Here is an 18083-nt window from a genome sequence, read left to right as displayed (position 1 = left end):
GTGAGAAGTCCTACAATGTCAAGTGTCACTCTGAATTATACACTTGGAAACTCAGAAGACCCACTTCAAAGATGACTTTAGCCAAGACTGTCACTACCCTGTCTCCTTTTGATTTCCTTCTAACAAGGGAGGGGCACTAGTTGGGGAGATCATGATATTTTTGGTCTCCAAGAGTATCAGCTGATATATTCCTAGTAGAAAAATTCCAGGTTTTCCAACAATGGCACTGAATTTGGCATTGCAGACCTGCCAGGCTGAAGATTAAATCGTCTTTAAGGCTAAGGGTCATCAACTAATGAATCCTGGATTTAGTCTTCAGATTGTTTTCTTTTTCCTTTCAAAAGATGAGGGCCCTGGGAAAGTTAACACAGGGAGTCTTCTGTACTTCATTTTTAGTTTACATTTGTGGTTAACTATCTAAAACCTTTCACTATCTCTCTATAGCACATCAGTGAAATTTAACAACAATCAGTAAATCCCATGGTTCTTATATATTTTATTCTCTACCCTTTACTTTTCAAATGACTGAATCATTTTAACAGTTTGGAGATTCCTTTCCATTGGAACATCAATCCAGGTTAAAGTTTAAATAACTGGGTTACAATCTGGTGTCAAGGAATATGCATGCAACACATACCTTACAGTCAGTCCTCACTACCAGTCAGGTGTTGAGAGATCCATTCCTAAATCTTCATCTTACCAGCTTGAACCATTTCTTATAATAGCTTTATTAGTTTGGATCTCTGGGAAGCAGGAAATGAGACAGAATTAGAAATACCATCATTTTATTATGAATGATAAAAAGAAAACAGGACTAGTTATGCAGAAAAGGCTTTCAGATTAAACTCCAGACTAAATCTGAAACCTTAAAAGAAAGTGGAGAAAAAATAAGAAAGTGGAGAAAAAAAAAAGAAAGTGGAGAGGCAGTGAAATAGGTCAAGGAGAATCACCAATTATGGCACAAATTTGACAGTCTTCATAAAACCAATGGATAATTCTAGAGTAAGCATAGCTCTTCTGAGAAGTTTCATATTCAGCTGAGATAGACAAACACTGAAAACCTTATCCTAGTCAACCATCAGCTGGGGGCTGTCCTGGACAGCTGAGGTAGATCATGAAAACACTGCAGCCAGAGATAATCTACTATTTCCATTCCTTGCAGTGAAAGAAATTTTTTCCTAAAATAAGATGTGAGTAGCAAAACTTAATGATCGTCATAGCAATACACAATCCATATGCAGTTATCATAAATTTTGCTGCTCGAATAGCTTTTGTTTTGTTTTGATATCATTTTCAAAGAGAAAACTTTTCCAAATCCAAAGATTAGATTATTTTCTAAGTATTAATGAATATACATGGTACAAAAGCAACAAGGTAAGAAAGATGTACTATCAAAAACAAAAACACAAAAAACTTCTCCTACATGTCAACAGCGAGTTCACAAATTTTTTCAGCAGAAGCTATCACAACTGCTACTTTTTTTTTTTTTTTTGCTACTTTTTAATGGGCCCTTCCAGAGAAATTTCATGTAGCTTCACAAAATTTCACATAATTTCCAAAGAAATTAGCACACAAATATACTAGTAGGTATGTATAGATGTATGAATGTATTATAAAGAAGCTAAAGCAATTGACTTATGATTCATTACTTATACTCAATTACCTGAGTTTTTTGGAAAAGCTCTTTGGAAAAGAAAGCAGGCAAGGAGCCTGATCAATATATATGTAAGCATGTTGATTGTTCATCTACCAGTAAAAGAGATAATGGTAATTGCTAGGAGAAGAGTCCATATCTAGGAAATGCTTATAGTATCACGTGTGCTAAGTTGTGTCCAACTCTTTGAGACCCTATGGACTGTAGCCCGCCAGGCCTTGCCCATTGGAATTTTCCAGGCAAGAAAAATGGAGTGAGTTGCCATTTCCTACTCTAGTGGATTTTCCCAACCTAGGGATCGAAACTGAGTCCCTTACGTCTCCTTCATTGGCAGGTGAATTCTTTATTACTGTGCCACTAGAGAAGCCCCTTATAGTATCATACCCTGCTTTATAATCATTGATGGTAAGAAAATCTTCAAACTAGAGATTTATGAAGAACATATCATTGAATGCGAAGCAAGCTACACACTATCCAGGAGTATTAAATAGAGATATCTTACAACCTAGATGCTTCTCAACATGTGAGATGATTTGTGTACTTCATTGGAGATATCATCTACTCTAGGCAAAAGAGTCCATGTTTGAATGATGGAAGAAAGGATGTAAGGAGACAAGACTGATATGCAATTATTTACTGACATCTTTTAATCTTAAAATTATTAGTAATACAGTTAATTCACAAGAGTCTTATTTCACAATTCATTGTTTATGTTAGCTCAATATGCATTTCATGAATATTTGCATTATTCAAATTTTTTAAATAAAATCTTTTTGAGAAATACTCAAATAGTATGATGTAGTAGTATCTGATTCATTTTTGTTATTCTACAGTATATGACACTATGATTGGAGAAAATTTCAAAGTGTTGGCAGATTTTTAGTTTTTAATTTCTTCTATTAATATATCTTATTCAACCAATATTTCTTGGGTATGTCCTGCTTAGTTGCTTGGTAGTATCTGACACTGCCAGTCCATGGACTGTAGCCCGCCAGGCCATCTGTCCATTAGGATTCTCTAGGCAACAAAACCAGAGTGGGTTGCCATGCCCTCCTCCACGGCATCATCCCAACTCAGGTCTCCTGCATTCCAGGTAGATTGTTTACCAGCTGATCTACCAGAGAACCCCTTTCTTGATCATATTAATGATTCATTCAAGTAGGCCTTGATTTCTGATTGTGTAAGTACTCTGTTATTCAAAATTTTCATAACTATTATCAATACTTTGTATTTCAATATGTTTTAGAATAAGCTTGTCATTTTCCCCAAAAAATCTTTTTTTTTTTTTTGAGATATCCCCTTGAATCTATCATTTAATTTGGCACAAATTGACATCTTTATACTGAGTGCTATAATCAATTAATATCATATATCTCAATTGATTACATTTTTTCAAGAATGCTTTAATATTTTACTGAGAGGTTTTGTACATTTTCATTGGATATAGTGCTGATATTTTGTTTTCTTTTTCTAGATTACATGTGAATTCACATTCACATCTTTGCTAGTGTTTAAAAAGACTGAGTTTTTGGGGTTTTTTTGTATATTAACTTTGTTTATGATATTGTTCATTATTTCCAACAGTTTGATGAATATTATATTTATATAAATACATTATCTACAAACAATGAGCTTTAATTTTTCTTCTAATTTTTATATATTTTATTTTTGATGCCATATTTCACTTGATAAGGCCTATAATAAACTGTTGAAAGCAAAATATTGAATAGTTCTCTAGAATTTGATTTTATAATCTTAAGATTAATCCTAATCATACTGCTTAGGTGAAAGTAGGGCTCTTGTCAATTTAGAGGCATGAAATTGAGGCCCACTGAAGTACTTTCACTTCTTCAAAGCCCACTGTTCCTACGTTGGCAAACTAGCACTAGAAACTCAGTCCTATTATACCATTTAATTTCAAATTTAATTGGAAATATATTTTCTTCTAATGTTTTTAATATATGTTTCTTTTTAAAATTCTCATTAAGCATCCCCTACACTAATAGGGTTAATTGAAAATCAGTTTTCTCCTACTAAAGGCTACTGCTAAAGTAGACCCTTTTGAAAATTTGCTTCTCAAAATTCACATGTGCTCAGGACTTGGCTCGGTGATAGCTTCATATGTGACATATACTGATTACCTTACTGAAACTCATGCAATATTATTAACACTTCTAACTAGAGGGCCTTTAATTGTCATATTAACAGCTATTCTTTGCAAGGTTAGGTATTGCCAGTCCTAAATCTAATATGTATAAACTGCCTAAATATTCCTTTCTTCCCTCTTTCTCAATGTTTCTATGTCCAAATCTAAAAAAGTTAAGTACTAAATGTCAAATAGCCCATCTAGATTTTACTATATACAAAAAGAATAGTAAAATGAGATATAAAATATTGCTATACTTGCATATGATCTGTCTGAGCATATTTTTAACTACCTGCATGAGCCCAGTTAAGCCATTTTTGATGCTTTATATGGAAATGATTATAGAGACCATTTGATGTTATTAAATTACATGGAAAAACTCTTACATTTCTCCAGTTGATGAATCTCACCCTTGAGTTTCATTTTATTAAACTATAATTATTAGATCCTCTAATATTCATACAGGAAGAGCCTGCATCAAATTTGAGCTCAAAACTAAGCAGAAAGAAGATGAATTATAATGGGACACAGAACTAAAATAGCTATAGGAGTTCCTTTTCAAAAGTATCCATTTTATATCCAAACCTACCAGCATAAAAATGAAGTTTGAATATAGATGCTTTATCATGCACGTTGAGGTTGACTTTATGAAAAGTAAAATCCTCAATTTTAAACTTTCAAAATATTCTTCCTATTTAATGCACTAAAATTTACCTTAAAATGCCACGTATTCTTTTTAGTGATTAAAGTGTTTGGTGTCTGATGCTATTTCATGTTTTTCCGCATTTAGAACTGTATAGTCATACATCATTTGCATAGGTAGCTTCAATAGGCACATAAACATATGGTAGGTGTTTATTATTGGGCACAGATATGTTATAGTCAATTGGATATTCAGATTCCAAGATAAATAGCACACAGATCTATAGCTGTCAACAATTCACAGACAGTAAAAGCCTAAAAAGAATATAAAGAAATTAAAAGATTGAAGATTAGAAAACTCTGACCTGTTTATCAGTTAACATATATTAACATATATCAAATGAATATTAGTTATCAAACTTTATTCTGTATACATAAAATATGGGGGTAGAAAAGAAAATTGGAGTTTTAACCTCCAAAAACTTTGCACATATTAAAAAGAAACATATTAAATATACATACATAAACAGTTTCTTGTTCTTAAGAATGCTATTAATGAGAATGTAAGGTGATATGATGAAAGACTAGAAGATTCTTCCTTTAGCTAGTATTGTCAAGATAGTAAAGCTATAAGTGAAGAGAATGAGAAAGCACTGAAAATACCATGAAGAAGAACATCGCAAGCAGAAGGAACACGAGAGTAAAGGACCAGTTAAGTGTAGACTTAAAATCCTAAAGGATTATCAGTGTGATGAACCCTGGGTTCATTTCAAGGCTGTGATGGTTTCCTGGTTACATTCAATCATTCAGAAAAAAATATTAAAATCTTCAAACTAAAAATATCCAATTAGTACTTTTTCTTCAGTTCCCAAATCACTGTCGATGGTGACTGCATCCATGAAATTTAAAGATGCTTGCCCTTTGGAAGAAAAGCTCTGACAAACCTAGACAGCATATTAAAAAACAGACATAATTTTGTCAACAAAGGTCCATACAGTCAAAGCTATGTCATGTACGGATGTGAGAGTTGGACCATAAAGAGGGAATAGTGCCAAAGAATCGATACCTTTGTACTGCAGTGCTGGAGAAGACTCTTGAGAGTTTCTTGGACAGCAAGGAGATCAAACTAGTCAATCTTAAAAGAAATCAACCCTGGATATTCATTGGGAGAACTATTGCTGAAGTTGAAGCTCCAATATTTTGGCCACTTGATGCAAAGAGCTGACTAACTGGAAAAGACCCTGATGCTGGGAAAAATTGAGGGCAGGAGGTGAAGTGGGCAACAGAGGTTGAGATGGCTGGATGGCATCACTGACTCAATGGACATGAGTTTGAGTAGACTCTGGGAGATCGTGAAGGACAGAGAAGCCTGGTGTGCTGCAATCCATGGGGTTGTAAAACTTCAGACACAACCGGGCGACTGAACAACAACTATCTAGCTGAAGATATTTAAATGATAACCCAAGAAAGCTCCCTTGTAATCATGTACTTTGTGTTATGCTTATTTTGAAAGGAATTGATAAAATTTCCTTTTTAAAATGAAGCTCTGATATTTTACAGAGATAAAGGACATTTTGCCATTCTTGATGGAGAGCATATACAAAATGTAAAGAAGGATACTGTATGTAACAAACATCAACTGTGCATATCCATATCACTGGATGGGTCTAATTCTGTTTCTCAGAATAAGTGTATAATTGACATTGTTTTGCCAATTTTTTATCAAAGAATTTGGATTACATAGGGAATATGTAGTTAGCAACTAGCAGAGGAGATAAACATTCAACACTAATCTAAAGTATGCAGTCTCTAATTTCCATTATTCAAAAGATGGAGGATTTGGTGGGAGAAATGTCACTGTTATTCCATCAAGTTAATAATCTCTTGTCATTCATAATGATGAACTGATTGCTCTTATACTTTTATGGCTGGCCTTTTCTTGTTCAAGCTGTTCCTTTGCAGAAATTTAGAAGCAACACAATGATTATAACAGTTACCAAAAAGAAAAGTGGTCAAGCCAGGTGAGAATAATGTGTACATGGATTCCAAATTCAAATATTTCAACTCTTTGAGCAGAACTCTCTGGCTTTTGAAATATACCAATTTCTGAAGAGTAAAACATTTTTGATTTATGTAGGAGTGTAAATCTTTTAAATTTATGACAAACAATACTTTTTTGAGTTATTTAAAAGAATAAAACAAAAGGAAAATATATATTTTACCTTAATTTGGTTCAAAGAGGTTTTGGATCTCAACTATATCATTCTTTTAAAAAGACAGACTAATCTGAATATGCTAAAACACTGACTGCTTACATATAACATAAAGCATGTCAAATAAGTATTTAATATACACAACAGGTAAACAAAACCAAATAAACATCTATAGGGATATAATAAAATATATTTGCTCATATTTAATGCCAAACACTGGAATTTGAAATTGCTAATTAAAAACATTAGTGAATGTCAATACAGCAATATTTTAATGACTCCAAGATAATCCCACAGCAATCAATTTAGATCAGAATGAGTTTATTGTAAAGTGCCAAAGGTGGAAAAAATGCTTCCTTTGCACTATAAAGCCACAGTTTCTCAAATGAATAATGCCTAGACAAAATATAACTAGATAATTACTTAATTTGCATTTATTAAGGAAATATAATAATGGGGAAGAAAGCTCTTTGGGAAATGACCTAATAGTTACTAGTTGACTTAGAGAAACACAGTTTTACCTTAACTTCAGATACAGAAATGCAATGATACTAAAAAATCAAAAAAACAGCAGAAAACCCAAGAACAACAAGAAATTTATTTGACAGAAAGGAGGTGCCAATTTTATACCTAGTATATGTCGAAAAATGACCAGCTTCTGGTAGAGTTATTTTGTCTAGTGAGTTCAGTAAGAATATGAAGTCCAGTTCCCATGTTTTAATGTCTAGAAGCAGGAGAAGGGTATCTATTTAATTTTTGCAACTACATAAGTGGAGATAAGAATAAGTAAACCCATGAAATGTGTTTGTTCTCATATTGTTCAGAAAGATTTGAACATTGCACACCTTCTTCACGATACTGCAAGTAAAAAGGTCTGAAAAATCACACTTAAATTCAGTGATTCCTCTTTCATATCTGATCTAATCAAACTTATGAAGCTCTTTTGGACCATGTTGATGGCAGCAGGAGATTCTTACTGGCAACAGAAGAGGGAACTATAACAATGTCTGAGTTAGGCTTAGAGATGATAATGTTCAAATAGGTCAGAGGTGTCTAATGTTTTGTGACAATAAAGGGGACAAGAGAAAATATTAAAGTTGATGAAGAGAATTAGAAATTAGAAAAACACAGAAATAAAATGTAATAGTCTGCAAAACAGATGGCAGTCTTTACAGCTTTCCCATCGAGAAGCAATGTTTTCAGCCAGTTCAGTGCAGTTCAGTCGCTCAGTCATGTCCGACTCTTTGCGACCCTATGAATCTCAGCACGCCAGGCCTCCCTGTCCATCACCAACTCCCAACTACTCAAACCCATGTCCATCGAGTCAGTGATGCCATCCAACCATCTCATCCTCTGTCGTCCCCTTCTCCTCCTGCCTCCAATCCCTCCCAGCATCAGGGTCTTCTCCAATGAGTCAACTCTTCGCATGAGGTGGCCAAAGTACTGGAGTTTCAGCTTCAGTATCAGTCCTTCCAATGAACACCCAGGACTGATCTCCTTTAGGATGGACTGGCTGGGTCTCCTTGCAGTCCAAGTGACTCTCAAGAGTCTTCTCCAACACCACAGTTCAAAAGCATCAATTCTTCGGCATTCAGCTTTCTTCACAGTCCAACTCTCACATCCATACATGACCACTGGATTTTCCCACCCTTTGAATCAAGACTGCTTTGATACTTGTATTGATCAATACATACAGCATAAATGACAATGTTCTATTTCAGGGCATACAATTCCAAAGAACTTGCAGATTTTTGCTTTCACACCTTATAATTGTACTGATAGGTGAACTGTTCCCAAGTGGGACCAATTGCTTCCATCACATCAGTAGAACAATTGCCATTCCCCACATGTGAAAGTGACTATATGGACAGGACAGACACCAATTAAACTTTCAATTTTTTTCAGATAAATGAGTGAAAAGGCCAATATCTACACAGTCCAGCACAGATAAAAAAAAGAAAATATCAGAATTATTATCTAATATTTTAAGACATGAAAAAATCATGAATAAAGAGAAAATATGAACAGTCCCTTAACAAGTAAGCAAATTGAATCAGCAATTAAAAATCTCTCAACAAAGAAATACCCAAGACAAAATGGTTTCTATGGTGGACTCAACTAAACACTTACAGAATTAATGCCGATCCTCCTTCGGCTCTTCCAAAAATTTGAAGGAGGAGGAATGCTCCTATACTCATTTTATAAGGCCAGCATTACCCTGATACCAAAGCCAGATAAAAACACAAGAAAAGAAAATATTCCTGATGGATATAAATGCAAATATTTAGAAGACTCAGCAGACTGAATTGAATGGTACATTAATAGAATCCAGGCTTCTCTAGTGACTGAGATTGCAAAGAATATGCCTGCTGGAATGGTTACACACTCCAGTATTCTTGCCTGGAGAATTTCAGAGACAGAGGAGCTTGGCGGACTAGAGTCCATGGAGTCACAAAGAGTTGGACATGACTGAGTGACTAACGTTCAGTTCAGTTCAGTTCATTTCAGGCACTGTCACGTCTGATTCTTTGCAAGCCATGAATCACAGCATGCCAGGCCTCCCTGTTCATCACTAACTCCCGGAATTTACTCAAACCCATGTCCATTGATTCAGTGATGCCATCCAACCATCTCATCCTCTGTCATCCCCTTCTCCTCTCACCCTCAATATTTTCCAGCATCAGGGTCTTTTCAAACGAGTCAGTTCTTTGCATCAGGTGGCCAAAGTATTGGAGTTTCAGCTTCAACATCAGTCCTTCCAAAGAACATCCAGGACTTATCTCCATTAGGATGGACTGGTTGGATCTCCTTGCAGTCCAAGGGACTCTCGAGAGTCTTCTCCAACACCACAGTTCAAAAGCATCAATTCTTTGGCACTCAGCTTTCTTTATAGCCCAACACTCACATCCATACATGACTACTGAAAAAATCATAACTTTGACTAGATGGACCTTTTTTGGCAACGTAATGTCCCTGCTTTTTAATATGCTGTCTAGGTTGGTCACTTTCACTTAATAGAATCATACACTATGACCAAGTAGGACTTATCACTGGGATCTAAGTATGATTCAACATCCATCAATAATAAATATGATATACCACACTAAGAGAATGACAGAAGAAAAGTCATATGATCATCTCGATAGATGCAGAAAAAGCAGTTGACAATATTCAAATCCTTTTGTGGTAACATACTCAACAAATTGGGTATAGTAGGATACCACAACATGATTAAGGACATATATATCAAGCTCACAGCTAACATCATACTCAGTGGTGAATGTTTGACAGTTTCTCCTCTAAGATCAGGAACAAAACAAAGGTGCCCACTCTCATCACTCTAATGTAATATGATATATAATATATATCCTATCTCTTTGTGGTTTTCATTTGTATTTCATAATGAATAATGGGGCTCCCCAGGTGGCAGAGTGATAAAGAATCTGCCTGCCAATGCAGGAGATGCAAGAGACGTGGGCTCAATCCCTGGCTTTGGAAGATCAATTGGAGTAGAAAATGGCAACCCACTCCAGGATTCTTGCCTGTAAAATTTCATGGACAGAGAAGCCTGGCAGGCTACAGAGTCAAACACAACTGATTGACTGAGTGCACATGCACACACACATACACATTATTATAATAATATTACATATAGCAATATGGGCTTCCCTGGTAGGTCAGACAGTAAAGAATCTGTCTTCGATATGGGAGACCTGGGTTCAATACCTGGGTTGGGAGATCCCTTGTAGAATGGAAAGGCTCCCCACTCCAGTATTTTTTCCTGGAGATTTCCTTGGACACAGAAGCCTGGCAGGCTAGTCCCTGGGGTCACAAAGAGTTGGACACTACTGAGCAACTAATACTTTCATTTTTGTAGTACTATACCATATATTATATATTCATTTTAAATCATACAATATTTTCTTAATGTATAATGTAGACAGTATAAAATAAGTAATATATACAACTTGATATTAATATAATAGTATAAATATATTTTGTGCATATACATTACTATATGTGCAGATATGCATACATACATGCACAAAAATACACATACATACATGCTTACATTTTCCAATTTGGATTGGAAAGAGGAAAAAAGCTAAGAAAACTTTAGCCATTAGTCTATTGTGAGTATTCATAATAAGAGTTTCTTAATCCCTGATAGCTCAGATGGTAAAGAATCTACCTGCAATGCAGGAAAGCCGGGTTCCATTCGTGGGTTGGGAAGATCTGCTGGAGAAGGATAGGCTAGCTACTCCAGTATTCTTGGACTCCCCCTGTGACTCATCTGGTAAAGAATCTGCCTGCAATGTGAGAGACCTGGGTTTGATCCCTGGGTTGGGAAGATCCCCTGAGAGAAGGGAAAGGCTACTCACTGCAGGATTCTGACTTGGAGAATTCCACGGACTGTATAGTACATGGCGTCGTGAAGAGTCAGACGTGACTGAGCGACTTTCACTTTCCGTCTTAGCTGTACAATAAACTAATGCACTTAAATAAACATGTGAGTAAAAATTCATATCTAAAGCAATTTAGAATATTTACTCTCAAAAGTTCAGTCAGGAAAGAATTGCTTAGCAAAATATTAGTGTTTCTTTTACAGTTAATATGCAGTAATGCATAATAATTGCTTCAGGCAAAATGCAACGATGTGAACAACATTGGTACATTCTTTATGAAAAAAAAATAGTGTGAGAGAATTTCATTCGTTCACAGATTCTTTCATCAAAATGTTCTTCGTGGCTCATGTGATTTAAGTATCATATGAGAAGTCTTGCTCTGAAAGAGTTTTGATATAATGGGTCAGGGACACGGGTCTCTGTAATATGAGAATAAGTGTGATAAGAATAAAAGCACAAAAAATAGTTTTATTTTTTAATCTGGGCTTGATGTCAAAACATATTTCATAGAGGAAATGACACTCAGTTTATGTGTAAAACTGCACTACTTTTTATAGCACTAGGTTAAGAGAGGATTTGCACAACAGAGGAAGCATTATTGCAAGGTCTTGCTCCCACAGAAAGCCTTTAAATATAATATTTTTAAGGAGTGTCTCAAATCATCTGTGCAAATTTTCCCATCCTCTATTTAAAATGTTATTTAAAATACAGATTGGTAAATATACAAAGTAAAAAATTTTGACTTGAAATGGTTGCATGGGGATAAGCTAGAAAAGCTCTGTATATTAATTCTGAGAAAGAAACAGTAAGAGCAAAGAAAAGGGAATGAATCCCTGGACATCTGCAAGTACAGAAGAGAGTTAGGGTACAGTAGATCTGAGATATCATCACAATTCCAGTACACCTCACTAAAATATATAATCAATTTTTAAAAAATGGAGCAACACAGATACACAAACACAAAAATACTCCAATGATCCAACTGAACAAAGTAAACTTTAAGTATCTTCCTGTTTTAGCACTGATTTTTATTTTTATTTTTTTTAATATTTCTGTATAAAACTGAAAAATAGGACTCAAAGCAGTGCTATATAGGGGAAAATCTGAAAGTGTTAATGGTTTAAAACATAATCTTTTTCTCTGTCTGGCGATTAGATGTTAAATCTCCTAAAATTTAAGTCAAATGCAAACTTGCTGTTTGCCAAACAATAGAGACATAAGGAGAGGAAAATATTTGTGGCTCACGGGGAAAATAATTACAGTTATAATCCACACGCCTGCAGTTGTGATAACAAAACCTGGCTTTTAAAAATGTTTAGCTCTAAAATCCTAATGGGTACCAAAGGAAGGTTCAAACCTCTTTCTATTATTTTCTTATTTGCATACACTGATGAGGCATTGTGCGTCTGTCAGATTCTATATATTTCTTTTTTCTGAGGCTGTATATACTTATGTTTGTGTATATGCATGTATTTGTATTTGCATTTGTGAATCTAGCTCTTACTTTCATTCATTGTTTACTATTACAATCATAACTTTTTCTCCTCCCACTTTACCCTATTTTTCTTTCTTCTTTAACAGCTTTCTAAACCATATTATTTCCACATAATTAGTCATAATCTTCAATTGAAATAAGCCTTTAATTTTTCTCTACTTGATAAAAAAATATATTTGTTGATTTTACTAATAAAGAATTAGTGAGCCATAGGTTTATATAGATCTCTCTGAAAGGTATCTGTATTTTATAAACATGGATATTTATATTTTAATGTTCACTGTCCTCCAATAGAAAATAAAGACTACAACATGGTAAAACAAATATTTCTTACAAAGAACTGGCAAAATCATAACATTTAGTTATAAAACAATAAAACATCTTTTAAAAAATCACCATTTATTAATAAAAGCTCAATATTGAATGTCAACAGTACAGACACTTTTATGTTACCATATTTGTTGAAATAGGATTAACATATAAATGAGTTGGTATATTTTGTGTTCACTTTGATCATATAGGTGTATACTTGCAAAACTATAACTACAATGATGACAATCAGCATGACTACCATGCTCAGATATTTCCTAGTATCCTCTTTTAATCTTTCCCATTTGTAACTTTAGAATTTTGAAAACTGATATAATTAGGAGCTTACAGCATGTACTGTTTTTTGCCCAGCTTCTTGTAGCCAACATAATTATTTTGAAATTGACCCATATTGCACTCTGTTAGTAATGCATTCCTAATCCTGAGTGGCCAAGGTGGTGGAGTAGATAAATCCTAAGCTCCCCTCCTCGCATAAGCTATTAAAATCACAACTATCTGCAGAACCACCATTGATGAAAAAGGCTGGAACTTACCAGAAAAGATCCTCTACAAATAAAGACATAAAGAAGGAACCACAGCAACATGGGTAGGAAGGGCAGATAGAAAAAACCAAATTCCATACCCTCTAGGTGGGCAACACACAAACTGAGAATAATTACATTACAGAGTTTCTCAGACAGGACTGAGAATTCTAAGCCCTGCATCAGGCCCCTGGTGCAGGGGTCCATCACTGGGAAGAAGAGCACCCAGAGCATTTGACTTTGCAGGCCTGTGGAGTTTGATTTCAGGAGCTCCATGGGATTTCAGGAGCTCCACAGAACTGCAGGAAATAGAGACTTCGCTACTAAAGGCTCACACAAAATCTCATATGTTCAGGGACCAATGGCAAAAGTGGTTAATCTGATGGAATCCTGGGCTACCTGCTGTGGTCTGGGAAAGTCGCCTGAAGGGGTGGGGGCAACTGTCGCTCACCCTGGGGAAAAAGACACTGGTGTTAGACATGTGAGGGAGCTCTCCAGGAAGCTGACATCTTGGCACAAAGACTCGGCCCCATCTAACAGCCAGTAGGTGCTAGTGCTAGGAGTTTGTTGTGTTAGATGCTTAGTCATGTCCGACTTCCATGGACTGTAGCCCACCAGGCTCCTCTGCCCATGGGATTCTCCAGGCAAGAACACTGGAGTGGGTTGCTGTTCACTTCTCCAGGGGATCTTTCTGACCCAAGGATTGAATTGGACCTCCTGAATTGTGGGCAGATTCTTCACCATCTCAGCCACCAGGGATTTCAGTGCAGGGAGGCCTCAGGCTAAACAACAAACTGGGCAGGGACAAAGAGTAGTGGAAATCATTGCACTAAACAGAAAAAAGGATGAAAAAAAATTGTGGACCGTTTAAGAGATCTCTGGGATAACATTGAACACACTAATATTCATATTATAAGGGTCACAGGGAGAAGATATAGAGAAAGGGGCTAATAAAATATCTGAAGAGATAATATTTGAAAACTTCCCTAAGCTGGGAAAGGAAACAGTCACCCAAGTCCAAAAAGCACAGAATACCCTTCAGGATTAACCCACAGAGAAATACATCAAGACACATTGCAATCAAAATAACAAAAATTAAAGAGAATAGTAAAAGCAACAAGGGAAAATCACTAAAAATAGACCTACCGTATGATCCAACAATTGTACTCTAGGTCATTTAAATGTTAATTAAAAAAGATACATGCATCCCAATGTTCATAGTAGCACTATTTACAATGGCTGAGACACAAAAGCAACTTAAATATTTATCAATAGATGAATGGGAAAGATTGAAGGTGGGAGGAGAAGGGGACGACAGAGGATGAGATGGTTGGATGGTGTTGCCAACTCAATGGACATGAGTTTGAGTATGCTCCGAGCATTAGTGATGGACAGGGAAGCCTGGTGTGATGCAGTCCGTATGTGGTTGCAAGGAGTTGGACATGAATGAACGACTGAACTGAACAGAACTGATTGGAAAAGAAGAGGTGATAAAGAATGGATAAAGAATGATATACTGTGATAACATTTAAATCTGGAATCTAAAAAAAAAAATGCATAAATGAGTTTATTTACAAAACAAAAATAAGCTCATAGACAATGAAAACAAACTTAAGGTTACCAAAGGGGAAAGGGTGGGGAGGGATGAATTAGAAGGTTTTAGGGATTAACATATACACACTACTGCATATAAAATAGATACCCAACAAGGATCTACTGGATATAGCATAGGGAACTCTACTCAGTACTCTGTAATGACCTATTTGGAGAAAAAATCTTAAAAAAAAGAAAAAAGTGGCTATATGTATACATATAACTGATTCACTTTTTGTACATCTGAAACTAACACAACATTGTAAATCAACTTATTCCAATTAAAAAATAAGGGGAAAGAATCAGAAAAGACATATATATACATACATACATATATATGTACACATTCTCCTGTTAATGGTTGTTCAGCAGCGAGTAGTAATTCTGGAGTTATTACAGGAGAAAATGAGCACATGTCCTTCTACTCTATCATCCTGCAGACAATTCTCAAACAACAGGGAATGTTGGATCCCACCAAAAATAGATACCCCACATCAAAGAGCAAAGGAGAAGCCCCAGCAAGATGGTAGGGGCAAAATTGCATTTAGAATCAAACCGCATACACTCAAGAGACGCTCAGAGGGCTCAAACAAACCTTGTGCACACCAGGACCCAGAGACCCCACAGAGACTGAGCCAGAACTCTGTTTGAGGGTCTCCTATGGAAGTACAGGTCAGCAGTGGCCTGCCACAGGGGCAAGGGCTTTGGGTGCAGCAGACCTGGGTGTGACATAAGCTCTCTTGGAGGAGGTTGCATTAACCCCACCAAGAGCCATCAGAACTTCCACAGGACTAGGGAAACAGACTTGGAGGGCATAAATAAAAACTTGTGTGCCCCCAGGAGAAAGGAGCAGTGACCCCACAAGAGACTAACCCAGATTTGCCTGTGAGTATCCAGGAGTCGCTGGCAGAGGCGTGGGTCAGTAGTGGCCTGCTGCAGGGTCAGGGGCACTGAGTGCATCTAACACCAAAAAAGATGTTCTTTTCATTACAGGGAACTGGAATGCAAAAGTAAGAAGTCAAGAAATATCTGGAGTAACAGGCAAGTTTGGCCTTGGAGTACAGAATGAAGCAGGTCAAAGTCTAACAGAGTTTAACCAAGACTACGCACTGGTCAAGCAAACACCCACTTCGAACAACACAAGAGAAGACTCTACACATGGACATCACCAGATGGTCAATATTGAAATCAGATTGATTATATTCTTTGCAGCCAAAGATGGAGAAGCTCTATACAGTCAGCAAAAATAAGACTGGGAGCTGACTATGACTCAGATCAGGAACTCATTGCAAAATTAAGACTTAAATTGAAGAAAGTAGGGAAAACCACTAGACCATTCAGGTATGACCTAAATCAAATCCCTTATGACTATACAGTGGAAGGGACAAATAGATTCAAGGAATTAGATCTGATAGACAGAGTGCCTGAAGAACTATGGATGGAGGTTCATGACATTATACAGGAGGCAGTGATCAAGACCACCCCCAAGAAAAAGAACTGCAAAACAGAAAAATGGTTGTCTGATGAAGCCTACAAATAGCTGTTAAAAGAAAAGAAGCTACAGGCAAAGGAGAAAAGGAAAGATAGACCCATTTGAATGCAGAGCTCCAAAGAATAGTGAGGAAAGATAAGAAAGCCTTCCTCAGTGATCAATGGAAAGAACTAGAGGAAAACAATAGAATGGGAAAGACTAGAGACCTCTTCAAGAAAATAAGAGATACCAAAGGAACTTCTCATGCAAAGATGGGCACAATAAAGGACAGAAATTGTAGGAACCTAACAAAAGCAGAAGATATTAAGAAGAGGTGGCAAGAATACACAGAAGAACTGTACAAAAAAGATCTTCATGACACAGGTAACCATGATGGTGTGATCATTCATCTAGAGCCACACAACCTAGAATGCAAAGTGAAGCAGGACATCAGAAGCATCACTATGAACAAAGGTGATGGAATTCCAGTTGAGCTATTTCAAATCCTAAAACATGATGCTGTGAAAGTGCTGCACTCAATATGCCAGCAAATTTGGAAAACTCAGCAGTGACAAGAGGACTGGAAAATGTCAGTTTTCATTCCAATCCTTAAGAAAGGCAATGAAAAAAGAATGCTCAGACTACTGCACAGTTGCACTCATCTCACACACTAGCAAAGTAATGCTCAATATTCTCCAAGCCAGGCTTCAACAATACAAGAACCATGAACTTCCAGATGTTCAATCTGGATTTAGAAAAGGCAAAGGAATCAGATTTCAAATTGCCAACATCTGTTGGATCATCAAAAAGACAAGAGAGTTTCACAGAAACATCTACTTTTGCTTTATTGACTACGCCTAAACCTTTGACTGTGTGGAGCACAACAAAGTGTGGAAAATTCTGAAAGAGATGGGAATACCAGACCTCCTTACCTGCCTCCTGAGAAATGTGTAAGCAGGTCAAAAAGCAACAGTTAGAACTGGATATGAAACAACAGACTGTTTCCAAATTGGGAAAGGAGTACATCAAGGCTGTATATTGTCACCCTGCTTATTTAACTTACATGCAGAGTACCTCATGAGAAATGCTGGACTGGATGAAACACAAGCTGGAATCAAGATTGCCAGGAGAAATATCAATAACCTCAGATATGCATATGACACCACCCTTATGGCAGAAAGCAAAGAAGAACTAAAGAGCCTCTTGGTGAAAGTGAAAGAGGAGAGTGAAAAACTTGGCTTAAAACTGAACATTCAGAAAACTAAAATCATGATATCCAGTCTCATCACTTCATGACAAATAAACAAGGATACAATGGAAACAGTGAGAAACTTTATTTTGTGGGGTTCCAAAATCACTGCAGATTGTGACTGCAGCCATGAAATGAAAAGACGTTTGCTCCTTGGTAGAAAAGCTATGACCAACCTAGACAGCATATTAAAAAGCAGAGATATTATTTTGCCAACAAATGTCCATCTAGTCAAAGCTATGGTTTTTCCAGTAGTCATGTATCGATGTGAGAGTTGGACTATTATGAAAGCTGAGTGCCAAAGAATTGATGCTTTTGAACTGTGGAGTTGGAGAAGACTCTTGAGTCCCCTGGACTTCAAGG

General features: G+C 36.3%; 1 pseudogene; it reads left to right on the top strand.

Moving 5' to 3' along the window:
• Positions 1-18083, top strand: part of LOC139038213 (craniofacial development protein 2-like) — a 65479-nt pseudogene that overhangs the window by 4762 nt on the left and 42634 nt on the right.

The sequence above is a fragment of the Odocoileus virginianus genome, chromosome 14, assembly GCF_023699985.2.
Source record: "Odocoileus virginianus isolate 20LAN1187 ecotype Illinois chromosome 14, Ovbor_1.2, whole genome shotgun sequence".
In the NCBI taxonomy this organism is placed as follows: Eukaryota; Metazoa; Chordata; class Mammalia; order Artiodactyla; family Cervidae; genus Odocoileus; species Odocoileus virginianus.
This window is presented reverse-complemented; position numbering and strand designations above follow the sequence as displayed.